General features: G+C 45.0%; 1 protein-coding gene across 6 annotated transcripts in view; it reads left to right on the top strand.

The window, feature by feature from the left end:
- CSNK1G3 (casein kinase 1 gamma 3) overlaps positions 1-24,668 on the top strand; it is a 383,972-nt gene that overhangs the window by 123,006 nt on the left and 236,298 nt on the right. The window contains exon 1 of one of the 6 annotated variants that reach the window (XM_063964223.1): positions 21,569-21,696. The exons of the other annotated variants lie outside the window; for them this stretch is intronic. The gene's annotated coding sequence lies outside the window, so the exon portion shown is untranslated. Of the gene's footprint in view, positions 1-21,568; positions 21,697-24,668 lie in introns of those variants that run through there. 6 annotated transcript variants of the gene reach the window in all.

Genomic DNA, 24,668 nt, shown 5'->3' on the forward strand with positions numbered 1-24,668 from the left:
GGGGTTGAAAAGATCTTTGTACATTCTTTGTTCTACATTCTCGTGCAAAGTGTCCCGGTCTGTTACAAGAAAAACATGTTATTACACTTGCCTTACCCACAGGATTCGGTGGTACATACGCAGGCTGCTTTGTGGTCAGCGCCTGTATACTTACTGACATCAACTTATCACTTTGCGACTCCCTGTGCCTAGTGATGTTTCTGTCGTGATCAATAGCAGCCTCTCTCAAGGTGGACACTGACAGACCTCGCCAACATGGTTGTGTGGTCTGTACCCTAGCTTTTAATGTTTCTTTCAAACCATCCATCAGTACAGATACTGCTACTTCTCGATGGTTTGGGTTGGTCTTAATGTCTTCTATACCAGTGTATTTTGCCATTTCTGATAGTGCCCGGTGGAAATATTCTGCTGCCGTTTCGGACTCCTTTTGCTTAATGGAAAATATTTTATTCCATTTAACAACGGCTGGGAAATACTCCTTTAGCTGTAAATTTATCCTTTTTACATTATCCTTGTTGTACACGTCTGTAAGCGGTACATCTTTATCCAATGCACAGTCAGCTAAAAATTGAGTTGCGTCAACATTGGAAGGTAAACAAGCTCTTAGCAGTATCTGCCAATCCTTGTTGTTGGGTTCTACAGTGTTACCTAGATCCCTGATGTATTTTTGGCTAGCAACTAAGTCCTTTCTGGGGTCAGGAAATTCGGACACTATTGTTCTTAATTCCATTCTGGAAAATGGAGTGTACATGGCAATGTTCCTTATGGGAGTGGCTCCAGACACATCTGTTTTTCCATTGGGAACTGCTATTACCCTTACAGGAGCAATTCTAACAGCCTCTTCCTGTGTAGATTCTACAGCTTGTTGTGGTACAATTGTTTCAGTGTAGTGCATGGTGCCGTACTTACCCGTTGACACGACCTCACCTATCCCTCCGCTAGGGGCTTTCACTAATCTCGTGGGTGTCGCTGTGCCTACTGTGGTCTCTGCTATGGTGGCTGCAAGAGAGAGAGCTGAAATTGTTGCTGAATCGTCTTCTTGATCACACTCCTGAGGAAGGTTCAAAACAGGGTACATCTTGCACGGGTTAATACTTGCATGAGTTATTTGGTTAACATCATTAACATTTACAGGGTTACTAAGAGTTTGTGTTTTACAACCCAGTGCGTTTCTCTCCGCAATCAACTTCTCTCCTGCAATGTATGGTGGAGGAGGAGCTGTGGCTATCAGCTTCCTGACTGCCCCAGATCCTGCCGCCAGAGCCAAACCTCTCTGTATCTCACCTTCCTGGTGCCATAACTGTAAATAATCATGATGCTGAATTCGTCTCTTTGCTGATTTTACGAGACATATCCTCCTCCTTAAATTTTGTAACACTTCTGGACTAAAGCTACCTATTCTTGGGAATTTGTCCCTGTCTTGTACAGTCATTCTCTCCCATTCATCACATAAAGATTCGGTGTGAATTCCATATTTTTCACACATTACATATCGTGCCGACCCAACTGGTCGGTTCACAGAATCAACCTGAACCAGGGTTGATCGCCCCCTACCTGAGCAACTGGCCCCCATAGTCTGCAGGTGTTGCTTAGTCCTCCTTGGATTTCTGTATCAAGGTTTTCAGCAAGCCTTTACAGACAACCAAATTACTCCACAGTAGGCCGGCGGTGGCGGTTTACCGAGTACCCCACTCACTCGCCCACCTCGACCAATACGACCTGATCACACCGACGTGGTGCTGGCGTACTCGATACAGGGCCCCTATGGAACCTTCAGTTTACTGGAACATATGAGGGTTACCCGCAGGACACTTACTCTTTCCAGTAAAGTTGGGGTTGTTAGATAGTTCCTGAGTGACCAGCGAACTTCCCTTCCAAAAATAAAAAATTACACAAATCACGTCAGAATGTACAAATAGCGTTTGTGACCACTTTACTCTAATGGTATTAGGTCAGATTACTAACTACTGCACACAATTACGTGCGGTCCAATCGTTCAGTACACAAGCACTACTTGTTATGTACTGAAAGATCAATGGAATCGATGTTTCCGGCCGCGATTCCTTCAGCAAGAGCTTGTATGGCCTATATGGGTTCTGCACCAACACCCCAGGCGTTGTGCCACTGGACTTTTATAGCGGACCTCTTTAGTACCTTACGACCTCCTGGTCTTGTTACCTTCTGTTAGTGACCTCCTGGTCTGTTACCTTATGGTCCGCTATACTCTAATGCTCAAATATTATTTAACCAGGGATGCCTCCCTAGCCACCGTATATGTCACTTACACGTGTGTCCCTTGACGAGTACCCGACTTTCCTTTTGGTTCCACCTTAAAGTTATATAAACTTTTGTATACAAAACCACACTCACTCAACACATGTACACTTTTGTTTCTATATCTATTTCTGCGCAGAAATTGTCTTCAGTCCAACAGTGTTACCAATTAGGAGCAGGATCTGTTAAACTAAATTTCAGATTTTTTTTTTTTTTTTTTTCAAAAATAGATTTGCGTTATTTACCGCTTCGCGTCATCTACCGCTGTGCGTTACTTATCGCCTTTGCGCTAATTATCGCTTTGCGCTAATTCAACTTTTCGTGACTTGAGCTACGTTGCGTAACCAGACGCTACGTTGCGTAATGTACGCTGCGTGCGTCTGCCGTTTGGATTGCGTACGCAAGTCTTTTGTTAGGGACACGTGTACGCAAAACAAAGATCCACCGTAACACAATTTCTACCTTTATCAATGTAGGTGATCCCTGATCATCTACCGCACACCACACTGACTGTCTTATCTCCCAGACAAGCCGTGTGTTGGTCTATACTTTAACTATTACCTCTACTATGAAATAACAGCAAATCTCTTTTTGCACTTTCTATCAACTATAAAACTTGGCAAACAGGAATAGTGATATACGAAATTTGAAAAAGAAATGCAGATAAATGTATGCGTGCGTGTATACGCAAGACAGAAGAGAAATAAAACAGTTTTAAAAGACACAAGCGTTTTGTTCTTACTTCCGGTTCCCGGATTCCTTCAGCACTCTTTATCTAAGCGAAGCAGACGCTTATCCCGTCAGCACTGGGAGACAACCTCCCACCCTTTGCTGGGGGATAATGTCTGCTGATCTACCTAGTGCAGATATGAGAAGGATAGGACGAGTCCCCAATTGACAATTCTAAATACTTTTTGTCGTATAAACAACCCTTTATGAAGCTAAGAACACTGTACGCTGTTTACTTAAGAAGTACCGTAATGGTACGCTAGTTGCGTAACGATCGCTCAGCCGTAGGCGAGACGCTCAAGCGTCACGTTCGCTCACGGCCCAGCGATCACAGGACACGTTATTGGCTATGACTAGAGTAATGATTCGCTATGGCGTAGTGGACGCTCGAGACCACGAGGAGATCACCAGCGGCGCAGACGCTCACAACGCTATACCTTAATGTTTAAACCTTATACCAATGAAATACACAGAATAACTTAATGTGAATACAGGGTGTAAGTGCAACCTTGTGTAACCTGACTAACTACAAAGCTGCTTGAGCGTCACCGACGCTCAAGTGAACACTTAACACTATAGAAAATACACAGATACTGGTTTAGGTTCCAAAGCCTATTAACTGTATTATATCTAATATACTTGTAAAAAGGGGATAACAGTACAAATGATACACTACAATATAACAAAGACTTCCTAACCACAGAACTAAACAATAAATACAAAAAGACAATACTACACTGACCTAAATGCAATACAATACAATGCTATAATACTATGAGAGATATAAGAGAAAAGAGGAGAGAGAGAGAGAGAGAGAGAGACGGGGAGAGATGAGAGAAATTGGCTCACAGAAAGACAATGATTACGGAGAGAAACTTACGCACAAAGGGTATGATCGCCTGCGCCTCGATATCCAGCTCCCGGCTATCAGCAGATAACCGTTGATGAGAGAGTGAGAGCTGGATGTGGTCGGCCTGTCTATTTATGCCCCACACACAATGCAATCTCATGGTCCTACAATCCCATTGTCCATTGGCCGAAGGAATTCGGCCCTGCATCATAACAAAAGGTCATAGGGTGATTCATACAGGTGGGCTGTGACGATTTCCAACAGCTCAGGTGGGTGGGAAACTGGGTTTCCCGCCGCATACCTGAGTATGTGTAAATAATAGAAATGGACATAAACTTCTTATGTCCATAACTATTCGCACGAGCGATTAATACGCTCCAAACCAACACCGGAATATTACTAATTAAATACTCTTCCGATGGGTACCAAACACTGCTGTATGATTCCTGTCAGACCCTTCGTACAATACAAAGAGGGATTCCTTTAACCAGGGACCTTCTATTTTAACCAAACTTTCAGAATCTATCAAGGGGACCATGATCTACAAACTACATTAATTGTGAACATTTGTAACGAATGAGTCGCACGTTACGACTACATAAACTCTACCGTAAATACGCATACCGCGCCTGCGAGTGCACGCTATTGCGGGTATGCGCCTTCACGGGAGAGCGTACGCATGCGCAGCACGGACCAGTGTGCGGTGCAAATATGGCAACGTGCATAGAGACATTTTTCTGACTTTGACACCCCCAAAGAGTGAGGATGTTGCCCATAGCAACTACACAGTTCTAGCTATCAGTTAACAAGCATATACTAGAAAATGATAGCTAGAAGATAATTAGTTGCATGGCCAACTTCTCTACTCTTTTAAAAAAGGGTTGATGCATCGCCTGTATCTCCAATGATACATCTTGACCACCAATGACTCAAGAAAGCGGATTGTGTTTTCCTTTAGGCTTATCTTTGGTAAGGAAAGCCTCAGAAGTGCTGGTGGCAATGCAGATAAGACCAAGCGCCTCTATGTACTTTATAAACGGTGTAGTAAGTGGCATAAAAAAATTGCTTAAGTAAACCCACCCTGTACCAGAAGCTATAAAAATTTTAAGCATTTGCAATCAATCAAGTGCGCAAAAAGTGTCGCTTCTCTAGCTATCGCTATATTACACAAAATTACCAAGTACCTTGCAAACATATTAATGCAGCAGGCAAAGACCAGCCATTTGTTAAATGGTTTTGTATTACTACCTATCAAGAGGAGAAAAAGATATCCTGTTGTAAATTCTTTGGAATGTAACAACACGTGGCACACCCTAATTTCAGTAACGACAAGTGTGACATATTTTATCCTGCCAAGCAGGAAATGCAGATGTGTTCCAGCGACAGACTGCGTACTCGCTCACTATGTCACAATGTCAAAGGGAAGTATAATAAAAAAAGCTCATTAAAAGGTCATATGTAAAACAGAAAGGTACAAAATAGGAGATTTGATCAAAGCACCCAAATCTTACAAATGTATGGAAAGTTGCTTCACCTATGTAACCGACTTTCTGTTACACAGGGTAATGCTGCTTTCAGATCGCAAATGCCGGATCCCACCCGGTAAGAGAAACGTGTCCTTACCGGGTGGGATCCGGCATTTGCGCTCCTTTGCTGGCTTTCCGACCCGGCAATATACTGGGTCGGTTGCCATAGCTGCGGGGGGCGCAGCAGGGGCGGGGGTGGAGGCGGCGCTGGGAGATGAGCTCATCTCCTGCGCCGCCTCTCCCTATACTGTGAATGGGAGCCGTGTCGCATCGGAACGGCTCCCATTCACACTGCACCTAACCCGGTAATGACCCTTCTTTTTTACCGGGTTGAATTACCGAGTCAGGCGACCCGCTAATTCACCAAAGGAGCTTTCACATCGCACACTGACCCGTTTCGACACTGCAATATGCCGTGTCGATACCGGGTTATTTGTGCGATGTGAAAGGGGTATATGAGTGCAGGATAACCCCTTAAACACTGAGAAGGGGAATCCATTTTTTGGGGTGCCACTATTTTTAATGGGCGCATGACTGAGTAATTCAATTGTTCTGGGTGCCCATTATCACACTTGTCGTGCCCAAATATATGGTATTTAGCCACGTATAGCAGCTAAACCCGTCTAAAATCCTAGTTAGGGCACCCAAACCACACTTTTTTTTGCACATTCTTCTCACCACCTCAGGATGCTGCAAGAAGCAATGTGTCCCCCAACCCCCACCCGCAGCACTTACACTCAAAATTGGCAACAATTTAATTGCTCAGTCGGGCTTCATCTAGTGACATCCATTGGAAAAAAAATTGAATGGCACCCTAAAGATATACGTTACTAGAATATTGACTTATCTTAGTCTGTAATTCAATCAGTATTTTTAAAGTTTATTTTGAATACACAATGTTCTTAGTGCACAAGTGATGAAATGTTCATCTGCCATGACAAGGTGACCGGATCCATAAGATTACCTACAATTCCTTTCAAACCATATCAAGGCGGTCACCTTGTCATAGTAGATGGACATTTCAGTTTGATCAGAATACGTACCATGACCCTCAAGTGCATCTTATATATTGTATCATAGAGGTAACTATACAAATGTTTCTCTCTGGGATTCTTAAGTCTTTAGTGTCTGGAAGTGTGCCCCTGCCTATTTATTATATATATATATATATATATATATATATATATATATATATATATATATATATATATATAACAACAGAAAATGCTCCGGCACTCCAGCAATCCCGTAGGACCGGCTTGCTCAGGTGCCCTCCCCTGGGGGGTCACCCCAAGATGCATACAATGAAAGAAGAGGCGGCACTCAGAGTCTTGGTAGCGGTGTCAAACTTGTATTACGTGCGATCTACGTTTCGGGGACCAACTCCCCTTCGTCAGGATAACTGCACAAGTGAATCAAACAGGTTTATATAACAGTGAACTTACCCCCACATCAGATTCCCCACGCCCGTTCTCCGCTGGCCCCGCCGTTCAGGTTTCCGGCAAGCGTCACTGCTCACTCCGGCGGAACCGGAAGTGACGTCGCGGCTCCCTCCTGCGTGACCATGGAGACACTGAAACAATAACAAACACAAGTGTATGAACATCGTGTTAAGCAATAAGACTGTAGCATAAAACAGCAATACAGATAAAGTGCATTCACATGTCATGGTGAAACATTAGTCATTATTAGACAATTTAAAAATATACCTAAACAAGATAGATGTATTTTGTTAAAAACGAACTGTGTCACTAATTCCAAGTGGACACCAGCAGATACATGGTGAATTAAAAAACTCAGTGGATCTCAGTAACAACATTGCGGTGCTTCTAGATCATAGGGTATAGCTATTATGTGCCACTAAAGAGCTTCCATATAGTTACTTGCTACTGGAATAACATCCTATGCTGTCACTACTATATGTTTCTTGGTGTGTCAGACCCCCAGGGGACAAAAGAATTCATGCTGTCTTCTAGGGCTCCTAGTAGGTCTGTGCCGTACTGTCAGGGTGTATAGGTTTCGGCAATTATGCACCCAACTTGTGGTAGCTTATGGTAAAGAGATTAATGTCAGACCTTAAAAAAGAAATTATTGTGAGACATTAAAGGAAATTAATGAGGCCCAAGCTCTCGTTAAGCCCACCTGGTTTCAGTGTGTTGAGCCTATGTATCCACATAGACTCAAGCTGGAGCAGTTTTTTGCCCCTATTGCCACCACGAGGAGCCTCGGGGACATGGTCGATGATACGGTGTTTAAATGTGGCCATGCTATGCCTGTGTTCTAAAAAATGCTTGGCCACTGGCTGCTCACCCTCCCCAGATGACAGCGCATTTCTAATTGCGAGCCTATGTTGCGCCATCCTCACCTTAAATTGGCATTCCGTTTTACCAATATAATAACGCCCACATGGGCAAATGATGGCATAGACCACAAATTTTGATGTGCACGTGAGTGGCCAGCTGATGTTAAATTTCTTGCCCGAAAAGGGATGTGAAATGCTGTCTCCAGGAGACATATGTGTGCACGTCGTGCAGCCTGAGCACTTAAAACAGCCATTTTTACGGGATAGAAAATGCTTAGGTGGAGGTGGTTTGAGCCTGGTCATATCAGTTTTAACTAGCCAGTCCCTGATGTTTCTACCACGTGTGTAGCTGGGCATCACTCTCTTATCTCGAAAGGTTTTTAGGTCTGGGTCAGTGGCCACCAAAGGCCAGAATTGACGCAGCTTCTTGGCACTATGCTCGCTCTGGGTGCTAAATTCGGTGATCCATGGAATGACTTTAGTCATGTCCTGTGCCGGTTTGGATGATAATAGCTCCTCCCTACTTTTAGCTGCAGCTTTTAGTTTAGCGGTTTGGAGGAGGTCACGTGGATACCCTCTCTCAGCGAACCTCTGCTCCATTTCCTCCAGTTGTGCCTCTTTCACTTTGGTGTTACTATTGACCCTGCAGACCCTGAGGAACTGGGAGTATGGTAAACCCTGTAACGTGGATTTAGGATGGAAACTGTCATATCTTAACAGTGTGTTCCGATCGGACGGTTTTTTATACAGGCTAGTTTCCAAACTTCCATTTCCCAGGGTCAGCTGGACGTCCAAGAAGCATATCTCGGTTTTGCTGTGACTTAAGGTCAGCTTTACGGGACTGTCTGTGGAATTATGTGCTGTTACAAGATCACAAAGATCTTGTGCCTCATCTCTCCAAAACACTAATAAGTCATCTATATATCTATAGTAGATGAACAATCTATGGGAAATGGCAGGGTTGGTGAAGAACAGTGCCCGCTCTACTTCCCACATGTAGGCATTAGCGAACGAGGGTGCCACGGCTGACCCCATGGCACACCCCGTTCGTTGTCTGTAATAAACGCCATCGAAAATGAAAAAATTGTGTGTTAAAGTGAACCGTAAAAGAGAGATAAAAAAGTCTATATCAGGGCCAGTATATGCACTATTGCCTGTAATCAGCTGCCGCACGGCTTGTAGGCCCTGTTCATGCGGTATGCATGTATACAAGCTTGTAACATCTATCGTGGCCAATGTAACATTCTCAGGGACTTGCTCTATCTGTGATAACCTCTTTAATAGCACACTTGAATCTTTCAAATGGGTGAAAGTACCCTGCACACATGGCTGCAAGTAAGCATCAAGATATATCGCTAAAGGCTCGCACAGAGACCCCCGGGCCGAGATGATAGGTCTCCCAGGGGGTCTCTGTGCGTCCTTGTGTATCTTTGGAATGGTATAGAACAGGGGAATAACTGGCCATTCAGAGGACAATTTCTGCACAATATTATTGCCAATGATCCCCTCTTCTTTGGCCTGCTGCAGCATCTGGGCCAGTTCGGCTTGGAAAGCCTTGGTGGGGTCTTTGGATAGCACACAGTACGTGTCCCCGTCCGACAATAATCGGAGACATTCCTGCGTGTAGTCCTCGACCTCCTGTACCACAATTGCTCCCCCTTTGTCCGCACTGCGTATTACAATGTCAGTTCTTTTACTGAGCGTCTTAAGGGCTTCACGTTCTTCCTTTTGCAAATTGGGCCATCTTCTTTGCTGCGGTTTGTTGTCCGGACTATCCAACATGCGGTAAAAGGTCTTCAATGACGCATTGTTGGAGACCGGGTCAAAGCGGGATTTGGGACCTAGCCTCTGAACTCTCGCTGGTAATGGATTGTCGGAAGTTGTGGATGGCGTTTTAGAATAATGATCCTTAAGCTTCAGTGTGCGGTGTAACCTAAATGCATCCACCTTCATTTTGAGCTCATCGCCGGAATTTGTGGGCACAAAAGAAAGTCCCTTATTAAGAACCTTTATCTCAGCAGGAACAAGGGGGGTTCTTGACAAATTGAAAATTATCGTTTCTTTGTTTTCACTAGTTTGGTTTTGTTTTTGTCTTTGTCTTTGGTTCTGTCCTCCCCTCCGTGTGCACTTGAACTTTTTCCCCGTGCTGCTATTCCAGCACGGGTTCGAGCCCCTAAAGGGGTCTCACGCTGGGACGTGGCCGACGAACTGATGTATGTGTCGTCTGAATCGCTGGCGGATGTGTGTCCCGCTCTGCCCATGCCCCTGAATTTGCGCGTGCGGTGCGGGCCAGGTCCTGTGTTCAGATGTGTGGAGCTGCCAAGCCAGTTATAGACCCGGTGGTGGGCATAGTCCATCTGAACTTTGTTCAGTTTCTCCCTTTTGAACTTTAATAAATTGGTTTTGTACTGTTCCACTTGTTCTTGTAGTTTGGTCATCCACCCCTTGGCCTGGTCGGACGTGAGCAGCCCAGCATGCTCTGTTTCAAATTTCAAAATGAGGTCTTTAGTTCTGTCATGTTCTTTAGTGGACTCCTCGATGACGAGTAGTATTAAATCCATAGAACACTTGTTTAGGACAGCGATCCACTTTTTACAAAATTCCATATTATACCGTCCTATGGTGGGTATATTATGTACCCTGAAGCCTCGTGGTAACTGCTTGGCCCTATAGTAATCCGACAGTGTACGGCTATGGTACAGGTAGTCAAGTTCACGTTTCTTGAGCCGTAACAGGTCCCTGTATGCCTCGTCATTAGTGGTAGCAGTAGTTTCAGAAAATACAGGCTCTTTATGCAAAATGAGCTCTGCCTCAACATCAGAGAAGCTGAGTGTATCATAGGTGTCACAGTGCAATAAAAATGATGTGAAATCTCCTTGATCAGGCGCTGCCGCAGCCATGTTGTATCTTCACTGAGAGATGCTGTTTCTAATGGTGCAAAAAAATAGCAATAAAACAGATGTGCGTCCACAGTGCATAAATATGTGCAAATAAGCAACCAGTGGTTAAAGTGCTATAGTGCTGTGGAAAAAAGTCCTGAAGAGGCGGAAAGTTGATGTTGTTAATAGTACCAGGTGCCTTGAGTAAAAGATCCCGTGTGTCTGCACGACACGCTCGGGACTAATGAAACAACAGAAAATGCTCCGGCACTCCAGCAATCCCGTAGGACCGGCTTGCTCAGGTGCCCTCCCCTGGGGGGTCACCCCAAGATGCATACAATGAAAGAAGAGGCGGCACTCAGAGTCTTGGTAGCGGTGTCAAACTTGTATTACGTGCGATCTACGTTTCGGGGACCAACTCCCCTTCGTCAGGATAACTGCACAAGTGAATCAAACAGGTTTATATAACAGTGAACTTACCCCCACATCAGATTCCCCACGCCCGTTCTCCGCTGGCCCCGCCGTTCAGGTTTCCGGCAAGCGTCACTGCTCACTCCGGCGGAACCGGAAGTGACGTCGCGGCTCCCTCCTGCGTGACCATGGAGACACTGAAACAATAACAAACACAAGTGTATGAACATCGTGTTAAGCAATAAGACTGTAGCATAAAACAGCAATACAGATAAAGTGCATTCACATGTCATGGTGAAACATTAGTCATTATTAGACAATTTAAAAATATACCTAAACAAGATAGATGTATTTTGTTAAAAACGAACTGTGTCACTAATTCCAAGTGGACACCAGCAGATACATGGTGAATTAAAAAACTCAGTGGATCTCAGTAACAACATTGCGGTGCTTCTAGATCATAGGGTATAGCTATTATGTGCCACTAAAGAGCTTCCATATAGTTACTTGCTACTGGAATAACATCCTATGCTGTCACTACTATATGTTTCTTGGTGTGTCAGACCCCCAGGGGACAAAAGAATTCATGCTGTCTTCTAGGGCTCCTAGTAGGTCTGTGCCGTACTGTCAGGGTGTATAGGTTTCGGCAATTATGCACCCAACTTGTGGTAGCTTATGGTAAAGAGATTAATGTCAGACCTTAAAAAAGAAATTATTGTGAGACATTAAAGGAAATTAATGAGGCCCAAGCTCTCGTTAAGCCCACCTGGTTTCAGTGTGTTGAGCCTATGTATCCACATAGACTCAAGCTGGAGCAGTTTTTTGCCCCTATTGCCACCACGAGGAGCCTCGGGGACATGGTCGATGATACGGTGTTTAAATGTGGCCATGCTATGCCTGTGTTCTAAAAAATGCTTGGCCACTGGCTGCTCACCCTCCCCAGATGACAGCGCATTTCTAATTGCGAGCCTATGTTGCGCCATCCTCACCTTAAATTGGCATTCCGTTTTACCAATATAATAACGCCCACATGGGCAAATGATGGCATAGACCACAAATTTTGATGTGCACGTGAGTGGCCAGCTGATGTTAAATTTCTTGCCCGAAAAGGGATGTGAAATGCTGTCTCCAGGAGACATATGTGTGCACGTCGTGCAGCCTGAGCACTTAAAACAGCCATTTTTACGGGATAGAAAATGCTTAGGTGGAGGTGGTTTGAGCCTGGTCATATCAGTTTTAACTAGCCAGTCCCTGATGTTTCTACCACGTGTGTAGCTGGGCATCACTCTCTTATCTCGAAAGGTTTTTAGGTCTGGGTCAGTGGCCACCAAAGGCCAGAATTGACGCAGCTTCTTGGCACTATGCTCGCTCTGGGTGCTAAATTCGGTGATCCATGGAATGACTTTAGTCATGTCCTGTGCCGGTTTGGATGATAATAGCTCCTCCCTACTTTTAGCTGCAGCTTTTAGTTTAGCGGTTTGGAGGAGGTCACGTGGATACCCTCTCTCAGCGAACCTCTGCTCCATTTCCTCCAGTTGTGCCTCTTTCACTTTGGTGTTACTATTGACCCTGCAGACCCTGAGGAACTGGGAGTATGGTAAACCCTGTAACGTGGATTTAGGATGGAAACTGTCATATCTTAACAGTGTGTTCCGATCGGACGGTTTTTTATACAGGCTAGTTTCCAAACTTCCATTTCCCAGGGTCAGCTGGACGTCCAAGAAGCATATCTCGGTTTTGCTGTGACTTAAGGTCAGCTTTACGGGACTGTCTGTGGAATTATGTGCTGTTACAAGATCACAAAGATCTTGTGCCTCATCTCTCCAAAACACTAATAAGTCATCTATATATCTATAGTAGATGAACAATCTATGGGAAATGGCAGGGTTGGTGAAGAACAGTGCCCGCTCTACTTCCCACATGTAGGCATTAGCGAACGAGGGTGCCACGGCTGACCCCATGGCACACCCCGTTCGTTGTCTGTAATAAACGCCATCGAAAATGAAAAAATTGTGTGTTAAAGTGAACCGTAAAAGAGAGATAAAAAAGTCTATATCAGGGCCAGTATATGCACTATTGCCTGTAATCAGCTGCCGCACGGCTTGTAGGCCCTGTTCATGCGGTATGCATGTATACAAGCTTGTAACATCTATCGTGGCCAATGTAACATTCTCAGGGACTTGCTCTATCTGTGATAACCTCTTTAATAGCACACTTGAATCTTTCAAATGGGTGAAAGTACCCTGCACACATGGCTGCAAGTAAGCATCAAGATATATCGCTAAAGGCTCGCACAGAGACCCCCGGGCCGAGATGATAGGTCTCCCAGGGGGTCTCTGTGCGTCCTTGTGTATCTTTGGAATGGTATAGAACAGGGGAATAACTGGCCATTCAGAGGACAATTTCTGCACAATATTATTGCCAATGATCCCCTCTTCTTTGGCCTGCTGCAGCATCTGGGCCAGTTCGGCTTGGAAAGCCTTGGTGGGGTCTTTGGATAGCACACAGTACGTGTCCCCGTCCGACAATAATCGGAGACATTCCTGCGTGTAGTCCTCGACCTCCTGTACCACAATTGCTCCCCCTTTGTCCGCACTGCGTATTACAATGTCAGTTCTTTTACTGAGCGTCTTAAGGGCTTCACGTTCTTCCTTTTGCAAATTGGGCCATCTTCTTTGCTGCGGTTTGTTGTCCGGACTATTTGCACCATTAGAAACAGCATCTCTCAGTGAAGATACAACATGGCTGCGGCAGCGCCTGATCAGCGCCTGATCAAGGAGATTTCACATCATTTTTATTGCACTGTGACACCTATGATACACTCAGCTTCTCTGATGTTGAGGCAGAGCTCATTTTGCATAAAGAGCCTGTATTTTCTGAAACTACTGCTACCACTAATGACGAGGCATACAGGGACCTGTTACGGCTCAAGAAACGTGAACTTGACTACCTGTACCATAGCCGTACACTGTCGGATTACTATAGGGCCAAGCAGTTACCACGAGGCTTCAGGGTACATAATATACCCACCATAGGACGGTATAATATGGAATTTTGTAAAAAGTGGATCGCTGTCCTAAACAAGTGTTCTATGGATTTAATACTACTCGTCATCGAGGAGTCCACTAAAGAACATGACAGAACTAAAGACCTCATTTTGAAATTTGAAACAGAGCATGCTGGGCTGCTCACGTCCGACCAGGCCAAGGGGTGGATGACCAAACTACAAGAACAAGTGGAACAGTACAAAACCAATTTATTAAAGTTCAAAAGGGAGAAACTGAACAAAGTTCAGATGGACTATGCCCACCACCGGGTCTATAACTGGCTTGGCAGCTCCACACATCTGAACACAGGACCTGGCCCGCACCGCACGCGCAAATTCAGGGGCATGGGCAGAGCGGGACACACATCCGCCAGCGATTCAGACGACACATACATCAGTTCGTCGGCCACGTCCCAGCGTGAGACCCCTTTAGGGGCTCGAACCCGTGCTGGAATAGCAGCACGGGGAAAAAGTTCAAGTGCACACGGAGGGGAGGACAGAACCAAAGACAAAGACAAAAACAAAACCAAACTAGTGAAAACAAAGAAACGATAATTTTCAATTTGTCAAGAACCCCCCTTGTTCCTGCTGAGATAAAGGTTCTTAATAAGGGACTTTCTTTTGTGCCCACAAATTCCGGCGATGAGCTCAAAATGAAGGTGGATGCATTTAGGTTACACCGCACACTGAAGCTTAAGGATCATTATTCTAAAACGCCATCCACAACTTCCGACAATCCATTACCAGCGAGAGTTCAGAGGCTAGGTCCCAAATCCCGCTTTGACCCGGTCTCCAACAATGCGTCATTGAAGACCTTTTACCGCATGTTGGATAGTCCGGACAACAAACCGCAGCAAAGAAGATGGCCCAATTTGCAAAAGGAAGAACGTGAAGCCCTTAAGACGCTCAGTAAAAGAACTGACATTGTAATACGCAGTGCGGACAAAGGGGGAGCAATTGTGGTACAGGAGGTCGAGGACTACACGCAGGAATGTCTCCGATTATTGTCGGACGGGGACACGTACTGTGTGCTATCCAAAGACCCCACCAAGGCTTTCCAAGCCGAACTGGCCCAGATGCTGCAGCAGGCCAAAGAAGAGGGGATCATTGGCAATAATATTGTGCAGAAATTGTCCTCTGAATGGCCAGTTATTCCCCTGTTCTATACCATTCCAAAGATACACAAGGACGCACAGAGACCCCCTGGGAGACCTATCATCTCGGCCCGGGGGTCTCTGTGCGAGCCTTTAGCGATATATCTTGATGCTTACTTGCAGCCATGTGTGCAGGGTACTTTCACCCATTTGAAAGATTCAAGTGTGCTATTAAAGAGGTTATCACAGATAGAGCAAGTCCCTGAGAATGTTACATTGGCCACGATAGATGTTACAAGCTTGTATACATGCATACCGCATGAACAGGGCCTACAAGCCGTGCGGCAGCTGATTACAGGCAATAGTGCATATACTGGCCCTGATATAGACTTTTTTATCTCTCTTTTACGGTTCACTTTAACACACAATTTTTTCATTTTCGATGGCGTTTATTACAGACAACGAACGGGGTGTGCCATGGGGTCAGCCGTGGCACCCTCGTTCGCTAATGCCTACATGTGGGAAGTAGAGCGGGCACTGTTCTTCACCAACCCTGCCATTTCCCATAGATTGTTCATCTACTATAGATATATAGATGACTTATTAGTGTTTTGGAGAGATGAGGCACAAGATCTTTGTGATCTTGTAACAGCACATAATTCCACAGACAGTCCCGTAAAGCTGACCTTAAGTCACAGCAAAACCGAGATATGCTTCTTGGACGTCCAGCTGACCCTGGGAATTGGAAGTTTGGAAACTAGCCTGTATAAAAAACCGTCCGATCGGAACACACTGTTAAGATATGACAGTTTCCATCCTAAATCCACGTTACAGGGTTTACCATACTCCCAGTTCCTCAGGGTCTGCAGGGTCAATAGTAACACCAAAGTGAAAGAGGCACAACTGGAGGAAATGGAGCAGAGGTTCGCTGAGAGAGGGTATCCACGTGACCTCCTCCAAACCGCTAAACTAAAAGCTGCAGCTAAAAGTAGGGAGGAGCTATTATCATCCAAACCGGCACAGGACATGACTAAAGTCATTCCATGGATCACCGAATTTAGCACCCAGAGCGAGCATAGTGCCAAGAAGCTGCGTCAATTCTGGCCTTTGGTGGCCACTGACCCAGACCTAAAAACCTTTCGAGATAAGAGAGTGATGCCCAGCTACACACGTGGTAGAAACATCAGGGACTGGCTAGTTAAAACTGATATGACCAGGCTCAAACCACCTCCACCTAAGCATTTTCTATCCCGTAAAAATGGCTGTTTTAAGTGCTCAGGCTGCACGACGTGCACACATATGTCTCCTGGAGACAGCATTTCACATCCCTTTTCGGGCAAGAAATTTAACATCAGCTGGCCACTCACGTGCACATCAAAATTTGTGGTCTATGCCATCATTTGCCCATGTGGGCGTTATTATATTGGTAAAACGGAATGCCAATTTAAGGTGAGGATGGCGCAACATAGGCTCGCAATTAGAAATGCGCTGTCATCTGGGGAGGGTGAGCAGCCAGTGGCCAAGCATTTTTTAGAACACAGGCATAGCATGGCCACATTTAAACACCGTATCATCGACCATGTCCCCGAGGCTCCTCGTGGTGGCAATAGGGGCAAAAAACTGCTCCAGCTTGAGTCTATGTGGATACATAGGCTCAACACACTGAAACCAGGTGGGCTTAACGAGAGCTTGGGCCTCATTAATTTCCTTTAATGTCTCACAATAATTTCTTTTTTAAGGTCTGACATTAATCTCTTTACCATAAGCTACCACAAGTTGGGTGCATAATTGCCGAAACCTATACACCCTGACAGTACGGCACAGACCTACTAGGAGCCCTAGAAGACAGCATGAATTCTTTTGTCCCCTGGGGGTCTGACACACCAAGAAACATATAGTAGTGACAGCATAGGATGTTATTCCAGTAGCAAGTAACTATATGGAAGCTCTTTAGTGGCACATAATAGCTATACCCTATGATCTAGAAGCACCGCAATGTTGTTACTGAGATCCACTGAGTTTTTTAATTCACCATGTATCTGCTGGTGTCCACTTGGAATTAGTGACACAGTTCGTTTTTAACAAAATACATCTATCTTGTTTAGGTATATTTTTAAATTGTCTAATAATGACTAATGTTTCACCATGACATGTGAATGCACTTTATCTGTATTGCTGTTTTATGCTACAGTCTTATTGCTTAACACGATGTTCATACACTTGTGTTTGTTATTGTTTCAGTGTCTCCATGGTCACGCAGGAGGGAGCCGCGACGTCACTTCCGGTTCCGCCGGAGTGAGCAGTGACGCTTGCCGGAAACCTGAACGGCGGGGCCAGCGGAGAACGGGCGTGGGGAATCTGATGTGGGGGTAAGTTCACTGTTATATAAACCTGTTTGATTCACTTGTGCAGTTATCCTGACGAAGGGGAGTTGGTCCCCGAAACGTAGATCGCACGTAATACAAGTTTGACACCGCTACCAAGACTCTGAGTGCCGCCTCTTCTTTCATTGTATGCATCTTGGGGTGACCCCCCAGGGGAGGGCACCTGAGCAAGCCGGTCCTACGGGATTGCTGGAGTGCCGGAGCATTTTCTGTTGTTTCATTAGTCCCGAGCGTGTCGTGCAGACACACGGGATCTTTTACTCAAGGCACCTGGTACTATTAACAACATCAACTTTCCGCCTCTTCAGGACTTTTTTCCACAGCACTATAGCACTTTAACCACTGGTTGCTTATTTGCACATATTTATGCACTGTGGACGCACATCTGTTTTATTGCTATTTTTTTGCACCATTAGAAACAGCATCTCTCAGTGAAGATACAACATGGCTGCGGCAGCGCCTGATCAAGGAGATTTCACATCATTTTTATTGCACTGTGACACCTATGATACACTCAGCTTCTCTGATGTTGAGGCAGAGCTCATTTTGCATAAAGAGCCTGTATTTTCTGAAACTACTGCTACCACTAATGACGAGGCATACAGGGACCTGTTACGGCTCAAGAAACGTGAACTTGACTACCTGTACCATAGCCGTACACTGTCGGATTACTATAGGGCCAAGCAGTTACCACGAGGCTTCAGGGTACATAATATACCCACCATAGGACGGTATAATATGGAATTTTGTAAAAAGTGGATCGCTGTCCTAAACAAGTGTTCTATGGATTTAATACTACTCGTCATCGAGGAGTCCACTAAAGAACATGACAGAACTAAAGACCTCATTTTGAAATTTGAAACAGAGCATGCTGGGCTGCTCACGTCCGACCAGGCCAAGGGGTGGATGACCAAACTACAAGAACAAGTGGAACAGTACAAAACCAATTTATTAAAGTTCAAAAGGGAGAAACTGAACAAAGTTCAGATGGACTATGCCCACCACCGGGTCTATAACTGGCTTGGCAGCTCCACACATCTGAACACAGGACCTGGCCCGCACCGCACGCGCAAATTCAGGGGCATGGGCAGAGCGGGACACACATCCGCCAGCGATTCAGACGACACATACATCAGTTCGTCGGCCACGTCCCAGCGTGAGACCCCTTTAGGGGCTCGAACCCGTGCTGGAATAGCAGCACGGGGAAAAAGTTCAAGTGCACACGGAGGGGAGGACAGAACCAAAGACAAAGACAAAAACAAAACCAAACTAGTGAAAACAAAGAAACGATAATTTTCAATTTGTCAAGAACCCCCCTTGTTCCTGCTGAGATAAAGGTTCTTAATAAGGGACTTTCTTTTGTGCCCACAAATTCCGGCGATGAGCTCAAAATGAAGGTGGATGCATTTAGGTTACACCGCACACTGAAGCTTAAGGATCATTATTCTAAAACGCCATCCACAACTTCCGACAATCCATTACCAGCGAGAGTTCAGAGGCTAGGTCCCAAATCCCGCTTTGACCCGGTCTCCAACAATGCGTCATTGAAGACCTTTTACCGCATGTTGGATAGTCCGGACAACAAACCGCAGCAAAGAAGATGGCCCAATTTGCAAAAGGAAGAACGTGAAGCCCTTAAGACGCTCAGTAAAAGAACTGACATTGTAATACGCAGTGCGGACAAAGGGGGAGCAATTGTGGTACAGGAGGTCGAGGACTACACGCAGGAATGTCTCCGATTATTGTCGGACGGGGACACGTACTGTGTGCTATCCAAAGACCCCACCAAGGCTTTCCAAGCCGAACTGGCCCAGATGCTGCAGCAGGCCAAAGAAGAGGGGATCATTGGCAATAATATTGTGCAGAAATTGTCCTCTGAATGGCCAGTTATTCCCCTGTTCTATACCATTCCAAAGATACACAAGGACGCACAGAGACCCCCTGGGAGACCTATCATCTCGGCCCGGGGGTCTCTGTGCGAGCCTTTAGCGATATATCTTGATGCTTACTTGCAGCCATGTGTGCAGGGTACTTTCACCCATTTGAAAGATTCAAGTGTGCTATTAAAGAGGTTATCACAGATAGAGCAAGTCCCTGAGAATGTTACATTGGCCACGATAGATGTTACAAGCTTGTATACATGCATACCGCATGAACAGGGCCTACAAGCCGTGCGGCAGCTGATTACAGGCAATAGTGCATATACTGGCCCTGATATAGACTTTTTTATCTCTCTTTTACGGTTCACTTTAACACACAATTTTTTCATTTTCGATGGCGTTTATTACAGACAACGAACGGGGTGTGCCATGGGGTCAGCCGTGGCACCCTCGTTCGCTAATGCCTACATGTGGGAAGTAGAGCGGGCACTGTTCTTCACCAACCCTGCCATTTCCCATAGATTGTTCATCTACTATAGATATATAGATGACTTATTAGTGTTTTGGAGAGATGAGGCACAAGATCTTTGTGATCTTGTAACAGCACATAATTCCACAGACAGTCCCGTAAAGCTGACCTTAAGTCACAGCAAAACCGAGATATGCTTCTTGGACGTCCAGCTGACCCTGGGAAATGGAAGTTTGGAAACTAGCCTGTATAAAAAACCGTCCGATCGGAACACACTGTTAAGATATGACAGTTTCCATCCTAAATCCACGTTACAGGGTTTACCATACTCCCAGTTCCTCAGGGTCTGCAGGGTCAATAGTAACACCAAAGTGAAAGAGGCACAACTGGAGGAAATGGAGCAGAGGTTCGCTGAGAGAGGGTATCCACGTGACCTCCTCCAAACCGCTAAACTAAAAGCTGCAGCTAAAAGTAGGGAGGAGCTATTATCATCCAAACCGGCACAGGACATGACTAAAGTCATTCCATGGATCACCGAATTTAGCACCCAGAGCGAGCATAGTGCCAAGAAGCTGCGTCAATTCTGGCCTTTGGTGGCCACTGACCCAGACCTAAAAACCTTTCGAGATAAGAGAGTGATGCCCAGCTACACACGTGGTAGAAACATCAGGGACTGGCTAGTTAAAACTGATATGACCAGGCTCAAACCACCTCCACCTAAGCATTTTCTATCCCGTAAAAATGGCTGTTTTAAGTGCTCAGGCTGCACGACGTGCACACATATGTCTCCTGGAGACAGCATTTCACATCCCTTTTCGGGCAAGAAATTTAACATCAGCTGGCCACTCACGTGCACATCAAAATTTGTGGTCTATGCCATCATTTGCCCATGTGGGCGTTATTATATTGGTAAAACGGAATGCCAATTTAAGGTGAGGATGGCGCAACATAGGCTCGCAATTAGAAATGCGCTGTCATCTGGGGAGGGTGAGCAGCCAGTGGCCAAGCATTTTTTAGAACACAGGCATAGCATGGCCACATTTAAACACCGTATCATCGACCATGTCCCCGAGGCTCCTCGTGGTGGCAATAGGGGCAAAAAACTGCTCCAGCTTGAGTCTATGTGGATACATAGGCTCAACACACTGAAACCAGGTGGGCTTAACGAGAGCTTGGGCCTCATTAATTTCCTTTAATGTCTCACAATAATTTCTTTTTTAAGGTCTGACATTAATCTCTTTACCATAAGCTACCACAAGTTGGGTGCATAATTGCCGAAACCTATACACCCTGACAGTACGGCACAGACCTACTAGGAGCCCTAGAAGACAGCATGAATTCTTTTGTCCCCTGGGGGTCTGACACACCAAGAAACATATAGTAGTGACAGCATAGGATGTTATTCCAGTAGCAAGTAACTATATGGAAGCTCTTTAGTGGCACATAATAGCTATACCCTATGATCTAGAAGCACCGCAATGTTGTTACTGAGATCCACTGAGTTTTTTAATTCACCATGTATCTGCTGGTGTCCACTTGGAATTAGTGACACAGTTCGTTTTTAACAAAATACATCTATCTTGTTTAGGTATATTTTTAAATTGTCTAATAATGACTAATGTTTCACCATGACATGTGAATGCACTTTATCTGTATTGCTGTTTTATGCTACAGTCTTATTGCTTAACACGATGTTCATACACTTGTGTTTGTTATTGTTTCAGTGTCTCCATGGTCACGCAGGAGGGAGCCGCGACGTCACTTCCGGTTCCGCCGGAGTGAGCAGTGACGCTTGCCGGAAACCTGAACGGCGGGGCCAGCGGAGAACGGGCGTGGGGAATCTGATGTGGGGGTAAGTTCACTGTTATATAAACCTGTTTGATTCACTTGTGCAGTTATCCTGACGAAGGGGAGTTGGTCCCCGAAACGTAGATCGCACGTAATACAAGTTTGACACCGCTACCAAGACTCTGAGTGCCGCCTCTTCTTTCATTGTATATATATATATATATATATATATATATATAACACTCTGAACAACCACTAAGCCAAGGTCTTTGTTTAGATTTATACACCCCCTTTGAGTTTTCTTTTCACTTGAACTATCCTCTTCTTATGAGAAAACAGGAAGTAGTGAGAAGACTGGAGTTTTATGTGAATTTTCTGATATGCGCTTAAATGGTTTGAAAAATTCAATTAGTGTTTTAAAAACAGCTCTGCTTATGTCCTCATACTGCAGATAATAGGGTAGCAGTTCTCCTCCACTCATTATTATAATTTACCCAGCAGCTGTTGACAAAAGCATTATTTAAGCATAAATCAGTCTCTAATAACAGGATATTTTTTGTACACTCTTATTGATTTCCGACAGCTAATCCGTGCAATGATTCTTGCTAACTTGAAACGTACCATGTTGTTAGAGGCCGACTGCCAACTTGTGCTTTGTTTTTTTTTTTTTTTACCCTCGATTGTTTTAGAAACCTAGAATTTGACGGCATATAAGAACCACTTGGCCCATCTAGTCTGCCTTTTTTTTTTTAACCATATTTTTTATCTCAAAACTTATTTGACCCTTATTTCTTTGTAAGGATATCTTTGTCTATCCCATGCATGTTTAAATTGCTCTACTATCTTAGCCTCTACCACCTCTGATGGGAGGCTATTCCACTTGTCCACTACCCTTTCTGTGAATTCCTTTTTCCTCATATTTCTCCTGTACCTCCCCCCCCCACCAGTCTCAGTGCATATCCTTGTGTCCTATTGCTTCTCTTCATATGGAGAATGTTTCCCTCCTGGACTTTGTTAATACCCTTGATATATTTGAAAGTTTCTATCATGTCCCCCCTTTCCCTTCTCTGCTCCAAACTATACATATTGAGATTTTTTAGTCTTTCTGGGTATGTTTGGGATGTAGACCGTGCACCATTTTAGTTGCCCTTCTTTGTACAGTCTTTAATGTATTAATATCCTTCTAAAGATATGGCCTCCAGAACTGAATACAGTATTCTAGATGAGGCCGTACCAATGACCTATACAGTGGCATTATTACTACTTTCTTTCTGCTACTGATTCCTCTACCAATGCAGCCAAGCATCTGACTAGCCTTCCTCATTGCTTTGTTACATTGCTTACTTGCCTTTAAGACCTTTGTCTGTAGCTCAAACGGTATAAGAGACAGGGCAGCGCCAGTGTGCTCCAATGGTAAGTGACACCTAATGGACAGTCTGAAATGCATCAATTAGCAAAACATTGCTGGTCCTGATATGGCATATTCTTGTGCTTGTATTCATCACCAGGGGTGGGCAATTCAAATGTTTGTTCATGCCGTGGGTGCACATTATTTCTGCTTGCCTCTGCCTGAGGAAGAAAACATTTGAATGACCACCAGGTGTTATGACAAGAGTTATACTGTGTAATGAACTGCGTGTAATGGTTCACAGTCAGCTCACCATGTCAATAGCACTGGAGTCACCAGCTAGGCAAATGTAAAGAAAAGAAAATATGGTAGGTGAGTGATCAAACAGGTGGGGGACAGTCATTCTTAATTGTAGAATCTATTTTATAATGCTTGTATTGTGCTGTCCATAAATTATTTGTTTGGGACTTGTGTTTCCAATAGCCTACAGAACTAACAGTTACCAGCTCAACATGCAGTAATTAAATAATTTATGTTCTAACTAGAGTTAATGGATTGTAAAGCAAGAAGCAAGATTCCTCTTTTATATTGTCCATAACTAAACATTTAAGTGTCATATATTACCTTCCATTTTCAAGATCTGTTATGCCACACAATTTCATTATCACAAGTCACATTAAACTATATATGCATTGGATTAAAGAAATGACTTTCTGCTGCGGGGTACACTGGGCTCCACAGGGAATAATATCAGGGTGTAGAGTAGGATCTTGATCCGAGGCACCAACGGGATAAAAGCTTTGACTGTTCCCAGAATGCATAGCGCCGCCTCCTATATAACTCCGCCTCCGTGCACAGGAGCTCAATTTTGTAGTTGGTGCCTGCAGTGCAAGCATACAACAGGTGGGGCTGCTACAGCAGCCCTCAGAAGAGCTTTTTTAAGTGAAATCTGAAGACTTCAATGGCTGCAGCAGAGACACTGTGAGTGTTAGATGTCAGTCAGACATCTGCTGCAGCTCCATCACCTCCCCCAGTGGCGCTGTGTACTCCCGCTCCCTGGTTGCCGGGTACTTACAGCAGAGGCTCCGGTTTGCTTCAGTTAGTCACACACACCTCCGCTGCTCTCCAGGATCGTGTGGCCGCACTTTGGGAGGAGGTAAGAGGGTCCCTCAGGCGGGACCCGCTGGAAACCGCGATCCGGTAGGAGGTGGGCCATGCGCACTGGCGTGGACACTGTGGTAGTATAGGGACCCCTCTAGACCACCAGGGCAAGAGCACAGGTCGGTTTTACTAAAAAACGTTTGTTACATAGCCCACAGTACCCGGTGGTGAAGCCCAGCAAGGGGATAAGGCTTTGACTTGTAGCTCCTCCCCCAGCCCCAGGGCACCATTTAGAGTAAATGTTCCCGCCCTGGAGCTGCATCTCTCTTTCTCCCTCTCTCCCTGTCAGCGTTTGGGTGCCATTACCTCAAGCTGAGCTGATCCTGGGACTGTTTGGGCAAATCCTCCTCTGTAAAGCCGCCTGCATGTCAGCGCTGTGCATTTTACAGGACACTTAAGTATTCTACATGTCTGCTGACAGTGTTAGTTAAGGAATGGTGCATTTAGTCAGGGTTATTTAGTACAAGTACCCTGTGATATACATCCAGTCTTTACTGTGCATTGTTATATCTATTGATTATATAGCT

The sequence above is a fragment of the Pseudophryne corroboree genome, chromosome 1, assembly GCF_028390025.1.
Source record: "Pseudophryne corroboree isolate aPseCor3 chromosome 1, aPseCor3.hap2, whole genome shotgun sequence".
In the NCBI taxonomy this organism is placed as follows: domain Eukaryota; kingdom Metazoa; phylum Chordata; class Amphibia; order Anura; family Myobatrachidae; genus Pseudophryne; species Pseudophryne corroboree.